The 14,386-nt window shown below is 52.4% G+C and overlaps 1 pseudogene; it reads left to right on the forward strand.

The window, feature by feature from the left end:
• The first annotated feature begins 8,552 nt into the window (after positions 1-8,552).
• Positions 8,553-10,182, forward strand: LOC148162578 (histo-blood group ABO system transferase pseudogene; annotated as a pseudogene).
• The last annotated feature ends 4,204 nt before the right edge of the window (positions 10,183-14,386 follow it).

Below are 14,386 nucleotides of genomic sequence, written 5' to 3' on the forward strand. Positions count from 1 at the left end.
TATCTCTCGAATTCTGCCCTCGTGATCCTGTAGTTGTTTCTCTCTCTTTTTCTCAGCCTCTTTATTTTCCATCATTTGGTCTTCTATATCGCTGATTCTCTCTTCTGCCTCATTTATCCTAGCATTTAGTGCCCCCATTTTTGATTGCACTTCATCAATAGCCTTTTTGATTTCGACTTGGTTAGACTTTAGTTCTTTTATTTCTCCAGAAAGTGTTTCTCTAATAACTTCCACGCTTTTTTCAAGCCCAGCTAGTATCTTTAAAGTCGTGCTTCTGAACTCTAGGTCCGACATCGTACTAATGTCCGTATTGAGTAGGTCCCTGGCTGACGGTACTACCTCTTGTTCTTTTTGCTGAGGTGATTTTTTTCGTCTTGTCATTTTGTCCAGAGGAGAATAGATGAATGAGAGAACAAAATGCTAACAGGTTTACAACGTCCCCAGCAAATATACTGTATACAAATCAGAAAAGACCTGAAACCAGGGGAAAAGAAAGGGAAAGAAAGAAAAAAGAAAGAGAAAAAAAAGAGAAAAAAGTTAAAAACAAAAACAGAACAATACAAAAAAAGCAGAATATGATCAAATATGATCAGGCTAGTGCATAGATCAGTGCCACACACTAGATTTTGGGCGTATTTTGGTCTGTTAGAAAAAAGTGCCTCCTAAAATTTTAAAGGAAGAAAGACATATATGTACAAAATAAGGGTTGATACAATGAAGGGATGGAAGATGACTGTAAAGATGAAAATTATAAAAGATTTTATAAAAGGACTTGATAAGATAAGAAATTGTTTGAAAAAAGAAAGAAGATCTAAGAAAAAAAAAAGGAAAAATGGAGAGAATGTGATCAGGCAGGAGAGTAGAACAAAGCCATACACTAGTGATTTAGGGTATATTTTGATCTGTTAGAAGAAACTATCTCAAAATTTTAAAGAGAGAACAACTTATATATATATATGCCAAAAATAAGGGTAACTACTAGGAAGGGATAAAATATGACTCTAAAAATGAAAAATAAAAACTGTGTTTTTTTTAAAAGGATTGATAAGATGTTGGTTGAAAAAGGGAAAAAGAAAAAGAAAAAAAACAGTTAACAAAAATGAACTTTGATGAACTAATGAATCATGGTAAAAAAAAAGCCATGAATTCTATGTGCAGTATTTCCCTAGCGCTGGAGTTCTCCCGTTCTCCTTGATCGGTAAACTTGGTCTTGTCTTGCTGGCTGTTCATGCTGATCCTCTGGGGGCGGGGCCTGTTGCTGTGGTTTCCAAATGTCTTTGCCGGAGGCTGAATTGCCCCGCCCTTGTCGGTCCGGGCTAAGCAAGCTGCTCGGGTTTGATCTCAGGAGCTTTTGTTCCCTGCAAGCTCTCCGTACAGCCTTGGAGGACCAGGGCAAAAATGGTGGCCTCCCAATCTCCACCCGGAGGAGCTGAGAACTCGGGGCCCCTCTCCTCAGTGCGCCCCCAGAGAAAAGCAGTCACTCCCATGTCCCCGGTCTCTGGCCGCACTCCGTGCTCACCCGGCCTGTGACCGAGCATTTCTATCTCTGGCACCCGACCCCGTGTGGAGTCTCCAAACCCAGCAGATCCCTGCGGTGCGCTCCCGCGCCGCTCTTCCCTGGGAAGGAAGGGGAGTCTCCCCAGCTCTGCCGCTTGTTGGGTCCCTGCTGGAGGAGTGGCCCGACTGGGCCGCGGATCACAGTTTATGGCAACCCCGAGCTGAGAGCCCGCGCCTCGGCTCCGTCTCTGCAGCCAGCTTCCCCGCTCCGATCCCTGGGAGCTCTGGCGCACTCAGGCACCGCCGGTCTTTCTTTGACCCCAAGGGTCCTGAGACCACACTGTCCTGGGAGGATTCCACCCCCTGCTTAGCCACTGCAGCGACGTCCCTCAGCCGAGCCAACTTTTAAAAGGTCCGATTTTGTGCTCCGCGGCTCTATCACTTGCCAGAAGCGGCCGGCGGAGGCCCCTCCCCCGTTGTCTATCCTCTCGAATATCGCCTTGGATTCACTTCTCCGCACGTCCTACCTTCCAGTAAGTGGTCGCTTCTCTGTTCAGAGAGTTGTTGCTACTCTCCTCTTCGATCTCCTGTTGAGTTCGTAGGTGTTCAGAATGGTTTGATCCCTATTCAGCTGAATTCCTGAGACCAGACGAAATCTAGGTCTCCTACTCCTCCACCATCTTGCTCCACCCCCCCAATAATAGATATATTTTTATTACTTCTAATAGCCCTGTTTGTTCTTGGCATTCCAATGAGCAGTGCATTACAATGTTTCTTGCATTTTATCTGTGTATTGATGAAGATTTGGGTATGGAAAATGTTGGCAGTGCCTCCACAAATGTACACTGGCACATCCAAATAATTATTAATAAATTTTTTTTACAACGAAATAGGAAGTATCCTCCTGTGATTCTTAGTTTAAACCAGGGGAGGGGGCCCTCTTTTGGTACTGGTAATGAGTACCATAGTCCTTCCTAGGGAATATTGTCAGATTCTACTGGGAACTTGGTCTTTGTTATTGTGGAAGAATCTGGATTCGACAAATTATTTGTCTCCTGTTTCATTTTCCATGAACATTTCCACAATATTTAGTTTCACACTACTGTGAAATTATCCCAAATTTGGCACCGGCTAGCCCTTCTCTGCAAAGGGTATGTTTGAACGAAGAGCAAAGCAGCTTCTGGGTGACTGGGAAACTCTAGGATCAGAATGTTGTTGGTAGGCAGTTACTGTGACCTTAGATTCTGAACCAGCTCCTGACACCTAGACTAAATAGATTTCAGATTTAGAAACTTCAGATAGAAATTTTGTGTCCATGATGACAAGTGAAGAGTATGTGTAATCCCTAAACCTAACCGTAACCCCTAAATTTTTTTTAAAGATTTTATTTATTTATTTGAGCAAGAGAGAATGAGAGACAGAGCACGAGAGGGAAGAGGGTCAGAGGGAGAAGCTGACTCCCCGCCGAGCAGGGAGTCCGATGCGGGACTCGATTCCGGGACTCCAGGATCATGACCTGAGCCAAAGGCAGTCGCTTAACCAACTGAGCCACCCAGGTGCCCACTGTAACCCCTAACTTTAACCCGAAAACTTAACATGACCCTAAACCCCAAACAGGAACCCTGAATCCCAATCCTGAAATTGAACCCCCCACCCGAACTCTGAATCCAAGCCCTGAACCATGTACCCAAACCCTAAACCAGAAGTCTGAGTCATGAGCCCTGAATCCAAACCCCAGCCAGAACCCAAACTCCAAATTTGACCCTGAATTTTAACCCCTAAGCCCTAAGTCTTAAACCCTAACCCTAAATCATAAGCCTAAAGCCCCAAACTCTAACTCTAACCATTTATCCTCATCCTCACCCAAAAACCTCACCCTCACCCTGATCCTAACCCAAACCCTGATCTAGAACCCTGCCCCAAACCTGACTTTGAACCTAAAATCAAACCCTTAACCACACTTTGTTTATGCATTCACCATTGATGGACATTTGCGTGGTTTCTACATTTTGATTATTGTGAACTTTGTTAAGGTTGGGGGTTAGGGTTAGGGTCTTGGATTGGGGTCAGGGTCAGGCTTGAAATCAAGTTCAGGTCAGTGTGTGTCTGCATCAGGGTCAGGGTCAGGGTCAGGGTCAGGGTTAGGGTCATGTCCCGTGCCACTGTTCGGGCCAGGGACTCTTGTCATTCCATATTGTTTCCAACTAATTGTTCCTTAGCTATTTTTGGAGAAGTTGGAGGGATATTGGGCTCCATTCAGCTTGAATTTTCGGGATTTAAATGGCTTCAGCTGGACCCAGGGAGCGAGCAGGTGCTTCCACTGAACGCTGAGCTCACCTTGTCCTGCACTGCCTCCCCCGCCTGCAGAGGGCGCACGACCCCAGCTCCCGCCAGGAGCCCAGAGCCCGGCCTGCGCAGCCGCAGTGACAGGAGCCGGACCTCCTCAGAACCTGAGGTGGAGGTTTCTGGGGGCCGTGGGGCGCGTCCACGCTGACAGGAGCCCGTCCTCCTCAGGACCCGCTCTGGAGGACGTGGGGTCGCGTCCACACGGACAGGAGCCCGGCCTCCTCAGGCCCCGCCGCGGGAGGAGAAGGTGAGGAGAAGCCGTCTGAGCGGGGACCGCGGAGGGGGCCCGAGCTCACGGGACGCAGCGGAGGAAGGGCGGGTGCGCAGACCGTGGGGTGTCCGTGGCTCTGTGTGCGGTGACGTGGGGTCCCCGCGGTGCCGTGCGCGGGGCTGTCGGGGCTCCGCTCTCCGGCCTCGGATCCGCTCGGCGGCCCCCGCGGCCGTGTCCACGCGCACCCGGAGTCGGTTCCTGGGGCTGCTCCCGCGGTCTGCGGTCCGGGCCGGCCGCCCGCCGCTGTGCTCCGGCTCCCCCGCCTCGGCCCCGCGGCTCCTCCCCGCGTCCACACCCGCGTCAGGGCTGTGGGTTCCGTGTCTGCGAAGACCCCGCTGGAGGCCCGTAGCGGCGGCGCGGACTCGGCGGACGGCGGGGGGAGAGTAGACGTGTCCGCAGCGTGCGCTCTGCCCTGAGCGCGGGGCGTCTTCCCGGCGAGTCTCCCTCGACGTCCGCGGTCCGTGTCTCACGGGGTCGGAGGGCAGGTGTGTCGGCTCCTGGGGACGTGTGCTCCTCGGTGTGTGGTTCTTCTCGATGCGGCTGTGAAGGAGCCTGCGCTCCGCGGGTCTCGTCCCGACGGTGTGTGAGGAGCGCCTGGAAATGCACCGGATTTTTGTCTCTCGGGTTTGCTCCTGGCCAACTTACCGAGTTTATCCGTCCTGTTGACCTTAAACTGAAAGTGCCGGTCGTTTTACCGGCAAAATGGGCTTATGTGGGAGGAGCAGAGACTTGCCGTCCGGGACAAGCCAGCTCCGGCCACATCGCGGACGAGAAAGGACGGAGAGGAACAGCGTGTCGTGGGGAAGGAGGAGGCAGCGGGGGGCGCTGTTCCGACGGGAAGTCCGCCGGAGAGAAGCCGGCTTCGCGGTGACGGCGGCTCGCCCCCCTGAGCTGCGGGGAGCGTGGGCTTCCTGGAGGAGCGGACACCTGCGTCCTCCGCTCCGGGGCCTGCGACTGACGGGTGTCTCCCGTGGAGGCTTCCGACCCCGGGCCTGTGACTGACGGCCGTTCCCGTCCCTGACCCTGAGCGGCGGGCTCCCCCCTCCGGCCTCCCCGCTGGCGTCCCCAGTCCACGTTCCTGAGGTGCCCGTCTTGCATTTTCACAGTTCTAACCAGGTTTTGGGGGAGGGTTGTGGAAAATGGGAATTCCAGATCCCACTGCTTCTGCTGCACCCGAGACACGGGGGCTGCTGACTGAATCCTCCCGCGAGTCTCTCGCTACCACGTGGCCTCCTTCAAGGGCCGGTGGGCTCTCCGCGGTGGGGGAACCGGGTCTGGGAGGGCGCGGCCTCCGTCACAGTCTGGTGTCGTCTCTGCTTCCGTGACCTGGTGCCGCCGTGGCGGTTTGAAGAGTCGTGGACTCTGCGGTGATTTCAGAGTGCGGTCAACCTGTCACCGCAGCGCAAATACGCTTTATCTCCACACTCAGACCCCAGCTGTCGTCTCCTTACCACATTTACCACTTCACACGGGGTGCTTCCGTGCGTGTTACCCCAAACAGGGACACTGTCCTGCAGAACCACCACAGAACCCTAAGTGAGGAAATCATCGCAGTTTCCACATTTTAAGCCAGACCACAGGCCCACTTCAACCATCGCCACCTGTCCCATGGTCTGAAATGTCTTCTCCATTCGGATCCAGTGTTCTTGTCCCGGAACTGCTCTGGAGACTTTCCCTTATTTGCACAACCCTGATGGATTGAAGGATTTAAGGATGGATTTTGAGCCATTTACAGACGGTGCTAATCTGAGTGGCATTTTCTGTCTGGCTTCTGTCACTTGAGCTGTTTTCATTGTCCATCCACGTGGTGACATGCATCAGTCCTTCATTCACTTTTTCACTGTGACTAAACATAAATAACCTTTACCACCTAAAACATTTCAGGTACACAATGCTCTGGCCTTAGCTGAGTTCCCACGGTTGTACCTCATTCTCCAGAACATGTTCATTCTCCCCGAGGGAGACTCTGCATTAAACACCCAACTCCCCGTGATTTCTCTGGAGAAGGGTCTATCCAAGTCCTTTGTCTATTTTAAAATTAGGTTGTCTTTTTGTTGAGGAGTTGTAAAAGCTCTTTACATATTCTGGACAACAGACTCTTACTAGATACATAATGTACAGATATTTCCTTCTGGGGGCTATCTTTTCACTTTCAGGATAGTAACTTCTGATGTACAAAGATTTGTAATTTTTTTTTACTTTTTTTTAGGAGCGAGGGAGAGAGAGTGTGTGAGCGGTCGGGGGCAGAGGGAGAGGGAGAGAGACTCTCAAGCAGGCCCTACGCTCAGCGTGGAGCCTGACATGGGGCTTGATATCATGACCCTGAGATCATGATCTGAGCCAAAATTAAGTTAGATGCTTAAATGACTGAGCCAGCTGGGCGTGCTGAAAAGATTTTTAATTTTGAGGATATTATTTTATCTATTTTTTCTTTCTTATGCTTTGGTGTCAGAGCTAAAAGCATTGCTAAATCCAAGGTTATGAAGATTTATCCCCATTTATTTCTTCTAGAGTTTATAATTTTACCTTTTACATTTAAGCCTTTACTTATTTTGAGCTAATGTTTCTATGTGGTATGAGGTAAGGGTCCAGTTTCCTTCCTCTGCACATGGATAACCAATTGTCCCCCAATGTAATGTTGTCCACCCTTGTCAAAATTCAGTGGACCATAGAAGAAGGGGTTTATTTCTGGTCTCAGTTAAATGCCACTGATCTGTATGGATACCTTTTTAAAAGGGTATGCAGAACAATAAAAATTGTTATTTTATTTATTTATTTAAAATTTTTTTAAATTTAAATTCAATTAATTAACATATAATGTATTATTTGCTTCAGGGTGAATGCATACCTTTACGACAGTATCACAACGTTTTCTTTACTGTTGCTTTGTATTAAGATTTGAACTTTGGAAGTTTGACCTTTCATCTTTGGTTTTCTTTTTCAAGATTGTTCTGGCTATCTTGTGGTCCCTTGAAATTCCATATGACTGTTAGGATTAGCTTGTGCATTTCTTCCCAAAGACCTTTGCGAATTTTCTTGGGAACACAGTGAATTTCCACATCGCCTTGTGTTCTACTGCCATCGTATCAATAGCATGTCTTTTCATCAACATGGGGTGTCTTCAGAATTAGTTAGGTTTCCCTTACTTTCTTTCAGCAACGTTTTGTAACTTTCAGTGTACAAGACGTGCACCTTGATTACATCTATTCCTAAATATTTGGTTAATGTTGATGTTCCCTAAAATGGAATTGTTTTCTTAAATTCCTTTTTGGATGATTCATTGCTAGTGTATACAAATAAGAGAGATTTTGGGTATTGATATTTTGTCCTGTAACTTTGCTGAATTAGGTAACTGGCTGTAATCATTTGTTGTTGATTCTTTAGGAAGCTCCATATAAGATGATGTCATCTCTGGTCTCTGAATAGATAGAGTTCTAGTGTTTCCTTTCACATGTGGATGCCTTCTTTCTTGGCTTATCCTTCTGGGTAGAACTTTCAGTCCAATATTGAGCAACAGGTGAAAACCAGCATCCCGTCCTTGTTCCTGATTTCAGAGTAGAGCTGTCCATCTTCAGACTTAAGCCTGGTGTTTGCTAGAGATTTAATGAGAAAATTACTCCTTATTCCTGCTTTCATGAGTATTTATATCAGCAACAGACATTGGACTTTGGTTAGAACATTTTCTGCATTAATTAATATGACTACATGTTTTTATTTAAAAATTCATTGTGCTGTATAACATTGCTTGTTTCACTCTATTGAATAACCTTTGAGGTGTTTGTGCAGAGTCACTTGCTTAGGGTGCACAGTCTATTTATGAGCTCTTGGTTTTGCAATTCTTCTGATCTGGCTTCTTACATCTATTTTAAGAAAGGTACAGGAATGTATTTTGCTGATTTTGTGGGGTTGGTAATAGTGGTTAGGGTTAGGGTTAGGAGTTAGGGATTAGGGTTAGGGTTAGGGTCTCCCTGTCCTCTGCTGCACAGAACCCATTCTTCTCTGGTAACTAGAGTGATATTTTCAGAACATAACCTTTGGGTCTCTCTGTGGTCTGCTCCCCTTCTGCCCGTCCTCTCCAGCCTCACCTCTTCCACCATGGCACCCCATTCTGTGGGCCACCCAAGTGTGTAGTCGTCCCACATCTGCCCTGGGCCTGACTACAAGCCTTTGCTTTTGCTGTGCCCTCTGCCAGGATCACTCTTCTATCCCCCTGCTTCATATCTGGCTTGTTGCCCCATTGGCTGGGTCTGGACTTGCCCTCTGGTGACCTGACTCATGTCTGCTGGTTGAGTGTGCTTATCCCCTATTTAAATGTAGTGCGCGCCTTCCCTGGGTGAGCGATTTACTAACCTGCCGGTTATGGGGCAGGCACAGGGACGTAGCCTTAGCGCCTACGCAAAATAATCAGTCTCAGAGGGGCTCAGCACACTTGCTGATAATGGGGGAGCTGCTGTCTTCACAGGGGGGAGCAGGTAGTACCCTTAGAGGGGGACCAGCCATGGGACGTGGTTGGACAAGACTTTGAACCTTTTGGGGCTGGGGAGATGTAGACCTGGACCTGGAAGCTTACACCCTTGGATTCAAGCCTGGGGCCTAAGCAAGCCCCCTCTTCTTCCTGGTGTCATCTTTTGCCTTCCCTGTCCACGGGCTGGACTTGATTCCTGATTTGGCAGAGTTTGAGGGTGACCCCTCCTAGGAATACCAGTGGCTTACTGAGCACCTTGTCAGCAGGATGCCCAGTAGCCTTCCAGGGAGAACCCTACAGGAAGTGGAGACAGGTCTGTGGGGGCCAGCGGCAGCCCACTCAAAGCAAAGTGGGATTCTTTGCCTGCTGATTCTACCCGCTCTGTAAGACATAGAAATGAGGGCTGTGCCCAAAGGTGCTTCCTTCCTGGAAGGTGGGGACGGGATCTGCAGGGGGGGCGGCCAGTGGAGGGCACCTGTAGGGTTTGCCCAGGAGCTCAGCACAGGGGGAGTGTTCCTGGCTCCAGCATGCTGACTGTGGGGCTGCATGGGTTTCCAGCCTCCGAAGCCTCAGGCTCCCCTTTGGAAGATGGGGTGCTGATGGCCCCCATCTCTGGGAACAGACATTAGGGAGGCCCTGCTGGCAGATTCCCTCAGGAAGGTCAGGAGGTGGCTGTTGCTTAATGCAGCCCAGGGCCTACCCCCTTGAAGAAGGTGCACACGTCCATGGCCCCCAACTCTGGGGTCCTGCTGCCGGCCTCTGGCAGTGACCCTCTTCCTGCCCTGTCCAGTGCCCCTGTGGATATGTGGTCTTCCTGGAGCTGTTCCTGCAGATGGCAGAGAAGCACTTCATGGTGGGGCACAGGGTCACCTACTAGGTTTTCACCAATCAGCCGGCTGCCGGGTCCCGTGTGCCCCTCCGGGTGGGCCGGAGGGTCGTGGTCCTCATGGTGGACACAGGGTCACTTACTACGTCTTCACCGACCAGCTGGTTGCTGTGCCCCGTGGGCCACTCTGGGAGGGCCAGAGGGTGGTGGTCGTTGAGGTCCGCAGTGTCCTGCACTGGCAGGATGTGTCCATGCAGCACATAGCAATAATCAGCCGCTTCTGTGAGCAGCGCTTCCTCTGTGACATGGATGACCTGGTGTACGTGGACGTGGATGTGGGAATGAAGTTCTGGGACCACGTGGGCATGGAGATCCTGTCCCCCGCTTTTGGCACACCACACCCCGGTTTCTACTGGGCAGCCCATGAGGACTTTAGCTATGAGTGCTGGCCAGTCCCAGACCCATATCCCCAGGGACCAGGGCAACTTTTACTACATGGGGGCCTTTTTTGGGGAATTGGTGGTGGAGGTTCCCCAACTGACCTCGGCCTGTCACCAGGCCATGGTGGTCAACTGGGCCAATGGGATTGAGGCCGTGTGGCCTGATAAGAGCCACCTGAACAGGTACCTGCTGGACGACAGGCCCACCAAGGTGCTGTCCCCGGTGGACCTGTGGGACCCACGGCTGCTGGGCTGGCCCCCCCATCATTCCCCGGGTCATGAAAAGCTGAGATCTATGGCTGTGCCCAAGAATCACCAGGACACCCAGAACTCATGAGGGGCTGTCCCCGGAGGAGCTATGGGACCCACGGTATTGGGCTGTCCCCTGAAGGACCTGTGGGACCTGCAGCTGCTGGGCTGGCCCCTGTCATGAAGAAGCTGAGATTCGGGCCATGCCCAAGAATCACCAGGACACAAAGAACTCATGAGGGGCTGCCCCCAGAGGCCATGCAGGACCCGCAGCTGCTGGGCTGTCCCCTGGAGGACCTGCGGGACCCGAGGCTGCTGGGCTGGCCCCCCATCATTCTCTGGGTCATGAAGAAGCTGAGATTTGTGGCTGTGCCCAAGAAACACCAGGACATCTGGAACTCACGAAGGGCTGCCCCCGTCTCCATCAGGGGGTGCTGCCTTGAGCGGAGCTGTCAGAGCAGATTCCTACTTCTGTCCCCTTGAGGGAAACTGTGGAGCCCAGCACTGCTTGCATGGGCACGCCAGCACGCCAATCACCCCTGCACACAGGAGGCCTGCCTGGGGGCACACGTTCCTCTCTTTGTGGTCACTACATTTTTATCATTTTCGGGTCATTTCCAGCTGTGAACGACTCCAGTTTTATGTCGGATGTCTTTCTGTGTCAATGTTGAGCAACCATCTTAAAAAGAACAAGTGAGGGAAAAGGTTTTCTCCGTGGTTCTAAACAGACATCGCCTGTTGGGGCTGGGAGCAGCCCTGTAGCAGCCATGGAGCCAGAACAGGTGCTGGCCGGGTCTTCCCTCCCAGTCCTTACACCTCACCGTGGCCATGGGGCTTCGGGGTCAGGGGTGCGCTGAGCCACCTCTCAGACCCCCCAGTGCTCTCACCACCGGAGGACTTGGCTGTGGCCACTAGCTCGGCCTCCAGGAGCGTGGAGCCCTCTGGGCTATATAAGGTTCCTGCCTTGGTTTTAAATGGCTATTTCTGTGCTGGTGTTTGTGAAATGTGGGCACTCGCTCTGTCTGGATGCGCGTCCCCTTGGGATTCCTCAGGGCCCACCAGTAGGTTTGCGCTTGTGCACTTTCTCTGGACCAGCTGCCTGCACTGTGTCTTAGCAAGCGCTTACTGAGCTCAGTCACCCAACAAGGGGCAGAGCATGAGAGCGAGAACTAAGATACAGGCTCCCTGCTCCTGGGCCCTCCAGGGACTCATGACGGCCCCGACTTCCTGACTCACTTCTTTTGTATTGTGGTATAATGGACATACAGCTGATACCATAAAGCGCGTTTCAGTGGCAATAAGTATATTCCCTGTTCTGCACCGGCTAGCTCCGTCCATCGCCACAATGTTTTCATCATCCCAAACTGAACCTCTACCCACGAGACCCTAAGCCCCCATTCCCCTTCTCCGGCCCCGGCACCCAGCAGCTCCTTCCACCTCTGTGAATGGGAGTGCTCTCCATCCCTCACAAGTGGGGTCCTCCGGTGTCGGTCCTGTAGGGACTGGCTTATTTCACATGGCATAATGGCCTCAAGATCTGTCCCTGTGAGCCTGAACCTGACCCACTTTTCCCCCAAAAGTGTGGCTCAGCCCTCTCCCGTCTGAGCCGAACCTCCTCAGTCCCCTCTGCTCCCCTCACCTTCCTCCTCAGCCTGAAGATGATCCCAGCCAGTCTGCAGCTCTGAAGACCTGTTCAGTCCGGATGCCAGGCACATACCCCTGGGGCCTCGGGCCTCACCTATACCTCATCTGTCCACGTCAGGTGCCTGCCCCCCTCCCCCAGCTGACCACCTGCACCTCCCACAGGTGTCCCCATCTCAGGAGAGGGAAACACCAAGTCCAGACCCTTGGAGTCCTCTGGGACTTCTTGCTTGCTACCAACTCTCCCAGCAGTGAAGTGGCTACTGGAGGACATTCAATGTCCAAAACATTTAAAGGCATACGTGAGTCTCTGCTGCCTAAGGCAATGGATAACAGTTGGGGCAAATAGAAACCAAGCAGAATCACCGGAAGAAAGGCTGAGGAATAAGGAGCTTTAGGGAAGAAGGGTCTGGAAGCTCTGACTGCCCCTACCTGACCTTCAGATGCTCCTCAGTTACTCCTGTGCCTCTGGTATCTTCCTGGAACCTTGACATGGCTGTTTTCAGACAGCTCGTCCAGCAGCACCCTCAGTTTCTGGGAGGTGTATTTGCTGGAATCCGCAGTGTGTCCTGCTGCCCCACCGGGATCGCTTTTTGAAGGTGCATCGTCCAGGCCATCTGAGGAGCCAAGACTGTGGGTCTGTGACCTGGAGGGATTCTGAGCAGAACTGGTGGGATGGGAGGGCTGCAAGGCCCAGAGGCAGGTTTCCAGAAAGCCGACTGGGGTCCCCGGCATCCTACCGTTTTTGAATCAAAGCCCTGAGATCTTTAAAATGCCAGCAACGTTACAGCATGGGCCAGAAAAGCAAATGTCCCTGTGCATCCAACCCCACCTAAACTATTGGCCATTTCTTGTCACTTGAGCTGAGGTCAAAGGATTGGGAGTCGGGGCTTGAGGAGGGTCCTGGGCCAGACTTTGTATTTGGGGGACAAAGGCCATCCAGACAAGCTTGTGCTGAGCCTGAGGAGGGGGTCTGTGTGAAGACCCCAGCTGCAGGCACTGCTGTCCATGGATGCCCCCTCAGCCTGCCCCAGTGCACCTGCTGCTGGGGGAGAGCCTGCCCCCTCCTCTCTGCCCAAGGGCTCTCTCCTGCACCAGGTGCCTCCTCCCCTGCCAGCCACTGCCATCCTGCAGCCTGGGAGGGTGGCTACCCCGAGTTCCTCCAGCTTCTGGGGGAGCACCTGCCCCCTCCTCTCTGCCTGAGGGTTCTCTCCTGCATCAGGTGCACCTCCTCTCCTGCCAGTCACTGTCAGCCTACAGCCTTGGAGGGTGGCTACCCTGACACCCTCCAGCCCTGGGGACAGAGCTGCTGTGGGTGAGATGCGGTCTCCCAGCAGGCCTGAGTGCCAAGTCCCCACAGTGCTCACTCTACTCCTGCAGGCTCACTGGGCCCAAGTCTTCCTCTGCTCGTGGACCATCCTTGACCCAGGCTCCACACGCTGGGACTGGGAGCAGGTCGTCTGGACTTTCTGGACTCTCGCTGCCGTGCCCGTGACATGGGCACAGTCTGGCCTCACAGACTGCTCAGAGGAGACCCAGTGCAGGAAGATGCAGGCCACTGCAAGGAAGATGCCAAGTGACCCCAGAGGGAGCACACAGTCCTTGCAAAAAGCACCGGGCTCGTGGGACCCAGCATGGGATGTGGGCGTCAGGCCAGGGGGCACAGGGAGTCCTGGTGGGGGTGGCCCTGGCGGGGAGGCCACGGCAGGGTCCCAGAAGAGGCAGGAGACAAGGAAGACGACAGGACAGAGCTTCCCAAGGAGGTTGATGGAAGGATCAGAGAATCGCAGAGACCCTTGGGAAAACTCAGAGGCCCTGGAGATGTTGGCTGAAACATGTCATTTGGTCAGAAAAGTTGGGCCACAACACCCCAGTCGACACTGGATGATTTACTCTTTGTTGGTTCTAGGAATCAGTAGGAACCTGCCATTAGAACTCACATTGCATGAAGTCTAGGATATACTTACTTTTCATCACTTTTCAGGACTAGATTTTTCTAGAGGAAGTGCTAAGCATGGGTCTCTCCATTCTTTGTGCAACTGGCCTGTGTTTTCAGGAGCAGATTCCTGGTGCTCATCACCACTGCTAGCCCTGAGGACTGCCCCCGTCACCTCCCACAATGGACGTGACCATGTGGTTTGGGGGGTGCTCACTGATGAAGCTCCAGTGCTCAGTACACAGCAGTGACCCCAGATCCTCTGCTGAATGAGGGAGGAAGGAGGGAGGGAGGGAGGGAGGGAGGGGGAGGGAGGGGAGGGTTGGAGGTGGGGAATGAATGAGGGGGGGAATGAATGAGGGAGAGAATGAATGAGGGAGGGAGTAAATCCACAGAAGCTGGGTCCATAAATCAGGAGTCCTTATCTGGGGTGAGGTCCGAGGGCATCACAGCCCACTTGGGCCCTGGATGGTGGCTCAGGGCACGTCCATCTGTCCTCCCAGTGCTGACCTTCCTTCTCCTTGGACCCGCTGTCATCCTGGATCCTCTCCCCCTCCTCCTCAAACAACTCTCAATGTTCCCAGGGGCAGGGTGGCAGGAGGGGTGGGTCTCAGGAGGGGCTTCCCGGATCCTGTGCCCTGGATGACACGGGGACAGTAGCTGCAGGGCATTCTATCATGAGGACTGGGACCGTGGATCCCATCCATCTCCTTGG

The sequence above is a fragment of the Eumetopias jubatus genome, unplaced genomic scaffold, assembly GCF_037043125.1.
Source record: "Eumetopias jubatus isolate StellerSeaLion01/CBP00866 unplaced genomic scaffold, mEumJub1_p1.0 scaffold_14, whole genome shotgun sequence".
NCBI lineage: Eukaryota > Metazoa > Chordata > Mammalia > Carnivora > Otariidae > Eumetopias > Eumetopias jubatus.